Below are 14,203 nucleotides of genomic sequence, written 5' to 3'. Positions count from 1 at the left end.
ATTGGCTTTTGTAGTCGATATCGCCTATCCTTGCAGGCGAAAAAAGATGATGAAGTGCGGTTGCCGATGTTTCGCTCCCATGGATGTACACTTGACACTTGTGCCGCATGCATTTCATGCCTGTCATGATGTGGATATTTCCCCGGCCATCCATGGTCATGATGATGATGGAATGTGTTGTCTTGTGTGTTCATGTTGTGAAGGCAGGTCTAGAGTGGTGCACGGGTGTGGCACAGCCAGGGGCAGGCTCTGTAAACTATTATGCATTGACAGAGCACAGGAATGTCATCTTTACGGAATCTGAATTCGTTTCAACATTGATCGTCCGTGTAAGTCTCTAAATCGAATCTAGGCAACGCTGGATCATATGTTACCCCCCTTGGCACCGCCATTTCTTCAAAAAGTAGGTACACAAACTCATCATCTTCATTTTCAATCGCCAAATGCAAGAGTTCTCTGAGTGCCGCCATTTTCAAAATTTGCGCCACCTAGACTTAAACGTAACTGTTTTCTCGTGCGCAGCGAAACCACCAAAATGACGCAGCAGTAAATAAAACGGTTACGTCTAGCTAAACGTTCACGTCATGCTATCCGTGCGCCTGCGAAACCACCCTACTATTGAAAACATGGCAGCATTCTTGCGGGACATTACAGCCAGATCCCGTTAGGGAAGGTCAAAAAGCGAACCTCAGGTTGCAAAGGCAAATGCATTGATGCCTTGAGGTTCACTTTTCTCTTTGAGTTGCCCGATGATGTTGGTATTAAGCAGGGTGTACATTGGCAACATTTCTCCAACATTTTTACAACATGCCCTGTGTACACTATTTTAAGTTTGTTGGAAATTTGTTGGGAATATGTTGGAAGTTTGTTGTAAAAACAGAGCGGGAAATTTTTTTTGGTGGGAAAATCATGGATGAATTCAAGGAGAGCACATGTGTTTTGGCTGCTTCTGCCACAGTTTTGGCAATTGTCTTGTCAAGACGGCAAAGGCGGAGGAAAAAGGAAGTCAAGAGACTGTGGACCAGGCTGTGGATCCAAATGAGGCAGCAGCATGGAGCATACCATTGCCTGCTGAGGGAGTTGAGGATGAGTGATAAGCCCTCCTATAAGAACTTCCTGAGAATGGATGAGGGGGCATTTGAGGAACTGCTTGCTAAGGTTTCACCCCTTATTGCAAAGGCTGCCATTTTGTCCATCTAGGGCTGGTCACATGACTTCAGGTAGATCACATGATCAATTGGATGTTGTAAGAATGTTGGAAAACTGGTTTTGCTCTGTGCACACTTAGCAACATTTTTACAACACGACCAAAAACTTGCAACAACAAATTGACCAGACAATTCTTTTTGCAACAAATTTCCAACAATTCTCCAACATTTTTACAACATTATTTTCTCTGTAACACATTTGGCAACATTTTTCCAACACGGCGTTGCAACAAGGAACGTTGGAGAAATGTTGTAAAAATGTTGCTAGTGTACACTTGGTCCCCTTATCAATGGTTTTGGCACCCCTAGGCACGGATACGCGGATGACAATCAGTTGTATGTAGCACTTCCTGTCACTCAGGCCGCTTCAAGGATCATCGACCTCGAGATCTGTCTCGTTGATATTCATGACTGGCTTACTGTTAACAAGCTCAAAGGAAATCCTTCTAAAACAGAGATCGAACTCTTTGGCTCACAGAGAGTAATCGATTCACTGAACGTTAAATCACTTGTAGTCGCTGGCGTCCAGGTCACTCCGTCCAGTGGCCCTGTGCGGAGCCTCGGAGTGTATTTTGATCAAACTCTTTCTATGGCATCACACATAAACTACATCGTCAAATCTGCAACTTACCACTTGCGCAATATTGGTCGCGCTCGCAAGCTCCTTACAACTGCAGCAACGAAAGAGCTAGTGCACTCACTGGTGATGTCTCGTTTGGACTACGGAAATAGTCTGTTAGCTGGGGTTAATGAGCAACTCCTGCACAAATTACAACTAGTGCAGAGCCGTGCAGCAAGAATAATTACAAGGACTCCACTACGTGAGCACATAACACCCGTTTTGAGAACTCTCCACTGGCTTCCGATACCATATCGTATCGATTTCAAGGTTTTACTCATTGTGTTCAAAGCCAAAAACAACATGGCTCCATCATATATCTCGGACATCCTGCCATCGTATGTCCCAGGGCGATCCCTGAGATCGGATAACCAAGAGTTGTTGGTGACTCCCAGGTATCGCCTTGAGACATTTGGTGGCAGAAGCTTTACAGTTTATGCCAGCAAATTATGGAACTCGCTGGACACTAACACCCGCAACAGCTCCACCGTCAGCGAGTTCAAAAGAAGATTAAAAACCTAAATTAAAAACTATTTGAACAGTGTTTTTGTTAAGCGCAGCTGAGCAATTTTTCTAATTGGATTTTGCGCTATATAAATGCTATTTGTATGTATGTATATGTATGTACACAGGCCTTTAGGGTAATCAGGTGTAATCACAGATAGTCTAATCGCCTCTGGCATATCTGGCTGACTGCTTGCCACAGCAGGTGTTACTTATATACAGTAAAATCACATGTTATTGGTGGTGCTCAGAATTGTAGTAGGCCCCAATATTGAAGGTATTTTAGGCCCGGAATGGGGTATTATGTCGTTATGTTTGATAACATTGTGTGGTCAGTGAAGCAAACACAACAAGGCTGTGCTGGCGTTGATTACATGATGGAAATTGTTCTTTGATGCTCTTATTTGGCCTAGTAATCTTAGGGTTCAATTTCGTGTGGCCGAAGTATAGGCCAAGGTACTTCATGTTGGCATTGACCATTTCAGTTTGCAGGGTGCTTTCAAACTGACAATGCGTCTGCACATACACTACCTTCTCTTGACCTCTCTCCTGATCTTCTGTGCAGGAGGGATGGACCCAGAAAACGATGAGAATGAGCCACAGGGACGTTTACCAAGACGGCATAACAGCTACTCTGTTGCAGCCAGGCTTAGGCATGTCCTAGATTGTGAAGCTGCTATTGAACATGGTCATGTACGTGATGTTGCAGAGTATGCCAGGCGTTATCGCCTTGCGGAGACAAGTCTTAGACGATGGATTACTAATAGATACACGTTGATGGAACAGGCGGAAACTCATGGTGAATCAAGGCGGATTCGAGACCAAGGACGAGGTTTGTGGCCTGAAGTTGAACAACGAATTCATGAGGATTTCCTGGATTACCTCCGTCGCGCTCTTCCTGTGTCTTGTACCGATTTACTGCAGGATTCTGAACGGCAGTTTCAACTTTGGTGGAATGAACTTGCCCCACAGCAGCGTGATGAACTTAGCTTTAAAAGGCCTGAGCTATCTCACTTTAGAGCATCTGCAGGTTGGGTGCACAATTTTATGCAAAGAAAGCACATTTCAATCCGCCGAAAGACCAAGGACACTACTTGCTTACCAGCTAATGCAACTGAGCATGTGCGTTTGTTGCAGCAAAATGTGAGGGATACTGTAGCTCAAAACCAAGTCAATGCTTTGTACAACATGAACGAAACGTTCGTGCAGTTGGACTTTCCGGCATTATACACTGCAGCGACCCGTGGGGAAAGGAACATTAATGTTAGATCGTCACTCGGAAACCCTAAACTTGGATGTACTGTTGCTCTTACAATTGGCAGTAATGGCGAGAAAATGCCAGCACATGTTGTCTTCAGAGAGCCGGGCTTCATCAGGCAGATTAGGGGTCTTCAAAATATTCTTGATAATCTGCGGGTGACGTCATCACGGACTGGGTGGGAGAATAGGGGCACACTACATCATCGGCTGAATGAAGTCTTTTTACCTTTCCTCGGTGATATCCAACCAACTGAAAGGCTTTTGCTGCTGGCTGGATCGATTCGGGCCCCATATGGCTGATGATTTCTGCACACCCATTGTGGAGGCAGGTGTGGTTATAGATAACATCCCAGCTGGTTGCACGTCGCTATCCCAACCACTGGACCTTACTATTATGCGTTCATTTAAGACGAATATGAGACGACACTGGAAGGAATGGAAACAACAGAATACCCTGGCTGATGGTGCCTGTGGTCGAATAACCTTACAGACTGTTTTGGGCATGATAAGTCGTGCATGGAATAATCTCCTTCCAGCATCAGCAGCAAAGGCCTTTCAGGTGGCTGGATGAAAATGGTCAATTCCGTAACATTGCTGACCTTCAGAATCCTCCACTACCAGTTGAAGATGAGGATGAGGATGGTCTAGAGTTCCAGGACTATGTATCAGATGGTGAAATACAATAATTTTACGCTGTTTTGTATTACTGAAAATCACGAGGTTCTGAAGGGTAATCACAGCTGTTTCAGCTAAGCCTAAACATGACATCGAAATAAACCATTCTGCCTACTAGCCTGCTGCCCAACGATTGGTCCATGCGAAAAGCCTGTTAACCGCTATGTAAACATTGTCGCCAACACACATCTCACACATTATCGCAATACCCATTCAGCCAAAGGGTTAATGCATTGGCATCGTTCAAACATCAGCGCACTTCTGTACACGTGCTCGAATTAGATACGACGGTTTTCATTGGCTCATAAGTTGTGTCACATGACCATTCACCCGGCAAGAAAATTTCATGAAATTTGGACTAAAATTAACGAAACAGTGGCGATTTCCATGTTTTTTATCGATTTTTCGACAAGTTACAGATTTTGGAATTCTTCAAGACTAGATAGCCGGGTAGGCATAATATCATATATCATAAATACCCCGGCTGTTTTGCATAACTCATTTCAGTTTCGTACAGAATCGTGCGTTTATTCTGAAATTTCTCAAACTTTGATCTGCTCAAATTCAAAATGGCCGACTTGCAGACGGAGATTGAGATGGGGTGCCAAGTTCATCGTACAACATCGAATTCCCTTGATCGTTATTTAGCAAAACGAGTTACTTCCAGTATTCATTTAAATCTTTACTTTTAAAATATATATCTATTTTATGTTAGTTTGCTGTCTATTCATGCAGAAAATGCATTTGAAAAACAAATGTCTAAAAATAGTTGAGTTTTGAAGTTCGATGGTCGGGTCTATTTTGGTGAAAGGGGTACAGCATGGGTAATAGTACAATAATAAGTCATGATCGTGCTTATGAACAAGCCATGAGTTAACATATACCATAGTTTATGTTGAAAATATCTTTACAGACGTAATTGATAAATATAGTCTAAAGAATTCGCCAAATATAGAAAAGTTCTTGGTATATTATCCACCTGTTAGCAAAATGAACTCGCCCATTGACCCACATTCCAGTTTGTTGTGGTATTTTTGTACAGGGTGATGCCAAAACAGTGCCTTTTGTTGACTGGTAAACAGTCCTTCAGTTACTAAAATGCCTTTTTCCTTTAATTTCAGCTGGTTGCATGGTGTGTACTGCAGATAACTTCTCGACTTAATCCGGCTGATGTGATGCTTTAGTTGATTCGAGAGGCTACATGTATATAGGCCCAGTACGTCGACATCATTGATCCGGCAGTGAACAAGATAAGTGGTAAGTTAAGCGATGTTTCCCTTCATCTATGTATTCACAAACAGATGATTGAAATCATTATACTGTATTCCCGTAGGCTTTGTATGCATGTATTCTATTCTAATAAATGACTCTTTATTTCAGGTTCAGCCTCCAAGATGTGTCACCAGAAATGCAACCGACATTATAGACAGGCGTGATTACTACTCTGATTTTGGACTGATGGTAAGTTCCGAGGCTATTTTGATTGCAATTAAATATTATTTGAATCTACATTGAAATAAAAGTGGACATCTGTAGGATACTTCCTTTCTTTCTCTAGATTCAACACTGGTCAGTGTCAGAATTGAATTAGAATAGAAGCTGTGTCTGTTGGACCACCCCCAGTTACCCCCCCCCCCCCTCCCCCATTTAGCCACTGCCATTATGTTTACACTCGCCTTTACAATTCCAGGTATACTCGTCTTCAAAATGGACCTGACTAGGAATGATGATGGTGACTTCCCTCCTCAGAAAAAAGCTCGGTTGGATTCGAAAGTTGGTGCAGGCGGTCATTAGCGATATTTCGGTCGTAAACGCAAGAAGTCCAAGAAATCCACTGACAAATCAGGAAAACGTATATTCAATGTCGGCGACACGTGTTTGTTCAGATTGGACTCAAAAGTTTATCTTGGAACCGTCCTTAGTCAAGTTGATGAACATCATTTCCAAATTGAGGACTAGACAGGAACAGTGCCCACCTTCATTTGTCTGTCACTTTGAATAAAAGAAAGTTAAAGTTGAAACTTCTATAGCAAGGAATATGAAGATGTGAACTTTGTATTATTATTTTTTGAATGTATGAGTCTATTGAATGTAAATTAAATGCATATTGTGAATAATTAATAATAATAATATTGTGTACATTGAAATCATGACTTTTAATTTTTGTGTACTGGTACTGCCTTGATATGTTGTCCTCTGTGACTGTTGTCTCATCTCTCGGAATAACAAGACCCCAAGCTGGATGAGACACCTACATCCCCTGCATATAAAAGATAGGTTGTGACATAATGTCCTCTGTGACTGTTGTCTCATCTCTCTTAATAACAAGGCCTCAAGCGGGATGAGACAACTACATCCCTTGCCTATGATAATAAAGGTTGTAACATATAATGTCCTCTGTGACTGTTGTCTCATCTCTCGGAATAACAAGGCCTCAAGCTGGATGAGACAACTACATCCCTTGCCTATGATAATAAAGGTTGTGACATGTCCTTGGTGACTGTTGTCTCAACTTCACTCCCGGAATTACAAGACCCCAAGCTGGATGAGACACCCGTTGTCCTGCCTATGATATCATAGGTTGTGACCTGTCGATTTTTGCAACTAACTGTCTCATCTTGGTAGGCCTACAATAGGACACATTTGTCCTGCCTATATATACTATAGGTTAAGACCTGTTCTTTGCGACTATTTGTCTCATTTGTGTACAACAGGGCACCAATCTTTCATACCACAACATAAGTAATGGGCATGGCATTTTCAAATGACGACCATTCTTCACAACGAATAACGAAGTAGGCCCTTTTAAAATGCCTTTTATTTGTCTTTGCCTGAGTGCAAACCTAATCTAATCACAGCCATACAAAGCTATGTTATATGCAGAATGTTAAAATGCTTTTTACAGAAGAATTGGTATCTGGGCTGAAACATAATAGAGGTGCAAACAATCATCAATATTTTTACAGAAAAACTCCATCAAAGTCATCTTTTATACACTACACAGTGCAGGCCCAAGCCTATCCAAGATGGCAGCCGGAATATAATACACAAAGCTTGGTTCAGGTCAAGTTGGTTCTAATAAACGCATGCAATCTTAATTACTACTAACACAATTAAGGGGCATACATGGGTGGATTCAGGCCTTTTATGTAATCCTTAAGCGGTTGGGGTGAGGAACTGGGTTGTTTATTGGGGTAGCAATTAACACCTTCATGCCAGCACCTCCCTAAAAAGCGGCGTCTGGTGCCGTCTGATTAAACTTGCGTTTCTATTCTAGCTGAAACAGATGTGTAATTTGGTCATTTAACACTGATAACGAAGCTAAAATGCAGTCTGAATACCCACTTAAACGTTATTGTAACTTTTAGTAATACAAGGTGGCCCAGAAAAAGTGTCCAAACCCAAATTTTTACATGGATGGGATGAAGCCCAGAAGAGCATCCACAGATCATAACCTGTTGTTTCTAAATGTACACTTCAAATTCCTTACGAATCAGTCTATTACAACCTGCTAAGTCTTCTTCAGACCCATTTGAAAATCTGGGTCGGGACACTTTTTCTGGGCCACCCTGTAGAAAAATCCTTCTGTGCAGCCAGCAAGATTATGAATCCTAATGCTGTTCAAATAAGCACAAGTTTATTGTTAGTGGAAATAAAACTTCCTCTTGTTAATTCTGCGTCACTCTGCGTGCACTGTGATCACATTTCAGTACCAACTACACTCCACTGCCTTTCTTCACAATCACAGTTCAGCAGTTCCAAAGAAGTGGCCCAATGCTGACACATAATCGGCTATGACCCACCCCATCCTGGGCCTCAAATACCTTCGAAACCAGGCCCTACTACAATTCTGAGCACCACCAATAACAGGTGCTTTTACTGTATATAAGCTGACAAGATGTTGAGTTTAGTTATGGTCAACGGTGTAACTTTTATGTGTTTGCTTTGTGGTTATGTTGGCTGAACTTTTGAAAATACTTTTAACCCCTCAGGACTATTCTCCTTAAGGGTCAAGCCATGCTGCTGCTTAGAATGTGGTGTTGTTAAAGGAAATATCTCGTAGCAGCGATAATAAACGAGATTTAAATTTTTAGTTTTTGCGGGCTACTTGAAAAACAAAAATTAACTTAGTCACAGCATTTTCTTATTCTATATGTGTGTATGGGAGGGGGCGTCTACACTTAGCTTTAATGTTTTGACATTGCTCAGGTTCCGGACACTTGCGTATGGGCGGAGGCTACGGAGACAGTACCCCTGGAAGTTTATGGCTTTCGGGGAGATTAGAGATAAAGATATATAAAATAATCATTTGTTCCCCGGACATTCAACTTTTGGAACGTCAGTTCCCGTTAGAAATTTTAGGCAAATCCCAAGGGTGTCTGTAACAGTTCATGCCTTTGCGTCACCACTATATCGGGCTCCACAAACCCATGACAGGTTCCATGCTATATTCCTGTTCAATTTCAGTTTCAAGCACACTGTGACGAAGCGTGTGCCATACAATATTCAAATATTCTAGTACATTTATCCTGTGATAAAGTGGTCTAGTCTATAAAAGAGCCAATATTACAGCCTTGCCTCTATCTCGACCTAACTTGAAAATAGTACACATCCCTACGGCCTATATAATGTATGCTATTGCGTGGCCTACTTACTGACACAGACTCCCTGTAGCCAGGTCAGAACTATCCGTCCAATTTCAACTTAAGCTAAAAAAATTGCAATGCATCAGGTGTGAATATACTGTCTATCATGTGATGTCCAGTTTAGCATGAAGCATGCTGTTTCATCTTTATCTGTTCTGTTGACAGGGTAGTTGTAAAACAAGAAACACAGAAACGAAACAGAAACACAGAAACGCAGAAACGAAACGCAGAAACGAAAATCAAACGGGTTTTCATAAAAGTTGGAATCAAGCAGCACGCCGATACTTTCCTTGCCCAATCCGTTGTTATTGTCGTTTAAAAGTAAAATCTGAGGTTGGTGGGTTGCGGCCAGCCGGAATGCAATAGAGTTGTTGAGGGGATACATGGAGCAACTTGGGGGGGGGGGGGGGAGGGGAGGGGGCGGCACGATATGGGTGAAGTCTTTTGAGGTGGTGGTGTAGTACTTTGGTAGGTTCGATTCGATTCCTACAGCATGTTATTTTAAATGATGGTGCAGTGCAACATCTTGCCTTGCAGTGTTCAATTTACATGAAGTACCAGGATCATCCTACAAATCCCGTCTGATGCAGCACTAAATGCAAGGTACGGTACCAGTACATGGGTGAATCATTTCGACGTTATGTGAGACGTGAGAGACCAATTTTGGCGACTAGAATAGAGTAAAGTGGGGGGGGGGGGGGGGCGGGCGGGCACTAGACTTGGACTTGGAGTAACTCAATCTTGCCTGCCCAGCTGCTGCCTGGGGCCGTTTTTGGTCAGGGGCACGATCATTGTGTACTGCCAGTCTCGTGAGATCAGATAACCAGCTGGCAGAGGTTGGTTGTTCCATTGTCCGTCCCCGCCCCCCCCCCCCCCCACTCCCCTTATTTAGGGGGTACATAGGCTTGTTCCCAAGTTTTAAAATCACCCCCTAATGGAAGGAAACAGCATTTTTTTGTACCCCCTATTTGCGGGCTCTTGGGAGGAAATTGACCCCCTATTTGAAGGAAGGATTTGATCTTACCCCCCTAATTGAAGGGAGTCTTGGATCCCTACCCCGAGGATTGTGTTTGATACCTTGGTGATAGCAGGCTGTGTTTCCTCTTCATCATCATCAAGGGCTTCCTGAGCAACATGTCTAAGGTGGGTCTGCACTTCTGGAGCAGCAAAGTTCACATCCCCATCAGGATCTTCATGGAAATGCATAACGTGTTCCTGAACATCATCTCCTTGCTGCTGAGGATCCTCAGAAGACCCAGGGAAGGAAAACATGAGAAAATATACCCCTATTTTCAGTTTTTGAAGGGAAAATAGCAGTAATAACACCCCTATTTTATTGATTTTTCGGGGATTTTTCCCCGAAACAAGAGTGAAAATTAACCCCCTTTTCCCGAAAAATCGGGAACGCGCCTGCGGCCCCCTTGACTATGGAAGTGGGGGGGGGGGGGGGGGGCGGGTGTCCGTCCTTGTGAGATGATTACCACGGTACAACCAAATCAGTTGTCTTGTACAGCTAAACGACCATTTGAAGTTGTGTCAATGACTTCCCAACCTGACCAGATAACCAGCTGGCAGATGTTGGTTGTTCCATTTTCCGTCCTTGTGAGATGATTACCACACGGTACAACCAAATCAGTTGTCTTGTATCACAGTGTAATGTTGTCTTGTACAGCTAAAGGACCCTTTGAAGGTTGTGTCAATGTCTTCCCAACCTGACCAGATATCCAGCTGGAAGAGGTTGGTTGTTACGTAGGCTGTCCTGTCGTCTCCAAAGTTCATTAGCGGTAACCTTAGTGTAATTTTTAGGTTGTGTCAAGGTCTTCCCAACCTGACCAGATAACCAGCTGGCAGAGGGTAGTTGTTTCGCGTCAGAGTTTTTATGTTGTGTCAAGGCCTTCACAATCTGAATAGATAAGCAGCTGGCAGAGGTTGATTGTTTCCACATCCCACAGACCATGCAGACAGAAAGATATTGGGATTTCACCAATCGCAATTGCCGTTGCCTGTACCATGACAGAAGACGGACAATAGTGCGATGGGCTTCATGATTTTGCTTGGGTTGGGGAGTTTCTGGGCTGATAAGGGCAGACATACATTGGGTCAGGTCAAGTATTGGGGTTGAGAAAGTGTTAGGTGTTGGTGTAGGGGGCCTACCCCAAGGATAAAATAATGTGTCTCAATTTCACCATGGCAATCTGACAGCACTTCACCATAGTGAATTGGGACGGTGAAATATTTTACCATGGTGAGCATGGTAAATTCTACATTCATGGTGAGCATGGTAAACTTTGAATTCACCATGGTGAACGCTGCATTCACCATGGTGAGCATGGTCAACTCCGATTTTACCATGGTGAATCTGAGATTTTTTTCTTAAGGGTCATCTCCATCAAAACCAATTCACCGACTTAACGTTGCCCTCTTTTAAGGCAACAAAATAATGAAAACAGATGCAAAGACAGGAGACTAAAGACGGAATACAATGTACAGAACACAGCCTTGTTATTCATGAAACATAGACTCTTGTCGACAACAAACAGTCAACAGAATTTTGGCAGGATTTTTCAAAATAACAATGATGTGAAGTGAAAAAAAAATAAAATATAGCAATAAAAGTAAGTCACTCTATTGCAAATTACTTCCCACTAACAAGTTGAGGTGTGCCCACAAGTTGCTCGACAATCAAAATGGATTGATACGACGAACACCAGAGTTCAAAGGCGAGAAAGGATTCACTTTTTGCCCACATCAACGCATCATTCATTGAAATCGCTGTTGATCGAGGAGCGACACGTGGCCATCGGAGTGACTGGGGAGATGAGAGCTGGCGATTCAGTCCATGCCTGTTCGAACAGGCCACCATTCCTCTCCTACACTGCTTTGGAGTCTTTGGTAAACTTGGATGAGATCATCAGTGGGTGGCGACTTCTTCCTAGATTTTCTGAAGACAGAAAATAGAATTCAATTCAATACAGTACATGATTGTGGCAGAGCAAGGGACAAGGATGTGACGTGACAAGATCGAAGAGCAAGACCAGCGTGAATCTACACAACACACTATGGACTAGTGGCTCAGATTCTCAACTAGAGGTCATGAGGTCCCTGGTTCGAATCCTACAGTCGGTGAGAGACTCAGGCAGGTCTCTTAGACACTTGCCTCACTACCCAGATGTATAAATGGGTTCTGGCGCTGGGCATATGGACAAATGGGACAGCATTTTTTCCTTCTTTTTTTGTTACTAACAGGATTGTGTGCAGCCCAGGCTTCAATCTCTTCATCTATCTGGGCCCTCGACGATGGCACCTTTGGTCCTTCCTTTTCCAACAAGAACAAAAACACAGTGGAAATCTTTGACGGCGTTGTAGGTTAGACACTGCTGCTCAAATGATTTGAAATATTCTCCTCACAACACAAAGAAGAAAACCTAGGTGGCTTTTCCGTTATGCATTTCTTTGCAGTGAATTAACGAGTAAACATCGTCTCTCAGACACTTTGGAAACGCATCTGAGAGCATCTCAGTTTCAAAATTTTCCTGCTGGAGACCCCCAGACCTCCCTTCGTGGGTGAGCGCCTACTGCGCTTTCATGTGATTGTGAGGGCGAGCCCTCACCATATTCAGGCTTCGCCCTCAACGGGGCCCCCTCTATCCAGCTGTGCTGGATCCACTCCCTTATTTGATGGTGACCTACCATTGTGGTCCAGCCACCAGTCAGACAAGGATCCCCTTTTGCGATTTGTTGCTACTTCTGGCTGTACCGAGGCTACTTTTTGCTGGGTCACTGGATGTACCAAGTCATGCCCGCTGAAACGACGAGTGATCATATCAACATTGTTGTGGCGATACTCTACACCATCCCTTCGCAATTCCCACAGCCCGTGATCACTGTTCACTAAAAGATTTGAGAAACAAGTCGTCACAATTCCGTTGGCGTCATATGCAATTTGAATTGCAGCAGACGTCGCAGATTAACATAAGTTGTGTACCGGTGCTACCGAATACGCTGCATGACACAAGGGCCTTAACATCACAGTAGAAAAGAATCATATTGAATTTGGCTAAATCACAGGGCTCAGCCAGGCCTCTGAATCTGATGATCATGATGGGGGGCGGGCGAGGGGGTTGGTCCAGCAGCGGCTGGCAGCGGACATTTGTCTTGACTTTTGCTTAGCGCTGCTACAGCTTAAAGTGCTGTGGTACAGTCTAGAAGCAGTGTCATCATTGGCGAAATGGACCAAAGTTTGTGAGGGGCTGAGTTTCGTCCAAAAATAGATCTGTTTACACACTACGGCAATGGCGTATTGCAGGTACACGTCAACGGGTCATTGATTGTCGGACGTCAGTTCGCCAAGAAAACCAAAGGAATCGAAGGATTCATTGAACTCATCAACACATCATTAGTTTTCAGTGAAGTGCAACTGTATTCCTAGGTAAATCACTTTGGTATATAGAGAGTAAGATTACAATTAACTCACGTTAAAGTTTGAGTTCCGGGGAGGTAGCGTTGTCAGTACGTTGGTTTAGGGGCGCAATAACCTAGCTTATAGCGAGCAATTAGTACACTAAGATTTCAGTGATTAACATAATAGTTGCAAGTATTTGGCATTTTAGACTCAAAATTCGTGCTATAATAACTATGTTGTAAACATAATGCTCAAAATTGATTCATGAAAAAGTTGTTAGGGCAATATCAAGCAAGCAGTAATGGAAAAAAGTGTAATTCCATTAACTGAATATTGTTTTTAGACACTATAACATTTTAGGCCTACTTTTCCGTAAACCACGAGAACAATGTATGTGAAAAAAACAACACATATAAGTGAGGCGCCGAGTATACAGTAATTGTAAGGTAAAGAAAAGCTCGGTCTCTAAAGTCTGGAGGTCCGGAGTCCGTAACTGTGACGGTCACGAGAGTGGCTTGTCCTTACGGATAGATCGAGAGGGCGGTTTGGGGTTCCGCCGACGGTGCTCGCATGCATTGGTCGTATCCCCGAAACCTTTACAACGAACAACAAATCTGGTGGCATCCATGACGGTATAGGAATTGACGGTGAAGTAACAAAAAAACTCGTGGCATATCGGATGCGCATCCGATGACGGTAAAGAAATTGACGGTAAAGGATCTCGTGGCATATCAGATGCGCATCCGAAGACGGTAAGGGAATTGACGGTGAAGGATCTCGTGGCATATCGGATGCGCATCCGATGACGGTAAAGAAATTGACGGTAAAGGATCTCGTGGCATATCGGATGCGCATCCGAAGACGGTAAGGGAATTGACGGTGAAGGATC

At 43.3% G+C, this 14,203-nt stretch overlaps 1 protein-coding gene and 2 long non-coding RNA genes across 6 annotated transcripts in view; 1 reads left to right on the top strand and 2 right to left on the bottom strand.

The window, feature by feature from the left end:
* Window positions 1-14,203, bottom strand: part of LOC135485889 (elongator complex protein 3) — a 680,015-nt gene that overhangs the window by 198,820 nt on the left and 466,992 nt on the right. The gene's annotated exons all lie outside the window — the stretch shown is intronic.
* On the top strand, window positions 4,610-6,375 carry LOC135487113 (uncharacterized). The gene is made up of 4 exons (XR_010446777.1): window positions 4,610-4,716; window positions 5,388-5,523; window positions 5,647-5,727; window positions 5,957-6,375. It is a non-coding gene; the product is annotated as an uncharacterized LOC135487113 (long non-coding RNA).
* On the bottom strand, window positions 11,391-13,488 carry LOC135486622 (uncharacterized). The gene is made up of 3 exons (XR_010446730.1): window positions 13,387-13,488; window positions 12,603-12,715; window positions 11,391-11,853 (listed from the first exon to the last, which is right to left on the bottom strand). It is a non-coding gene; the product is annotated as an uncharacterized LOC135486622 (long non-coding RNA).

The sequence above is a fragment of the Lineus longissimus genome, chromosome 4 (assembly GCF_910592395.1).
Source record: "Lineus longissimus chromosome 4, tnLinLong1.2, whole genome shotgun sequence".
In the NCBI taxonomy this organism is placed as follows: Eukaryota; Metazoa; Nemertea; class Pilidiophora; order Heteronemertea; family Lineidae; genus Lineus; species Lineus longissimus.
The sequence above is the reverse complement of the archived record's forward strand: the minus strand, read 5'-3'. Positions and strand labels throughout refer to the sequence as shown.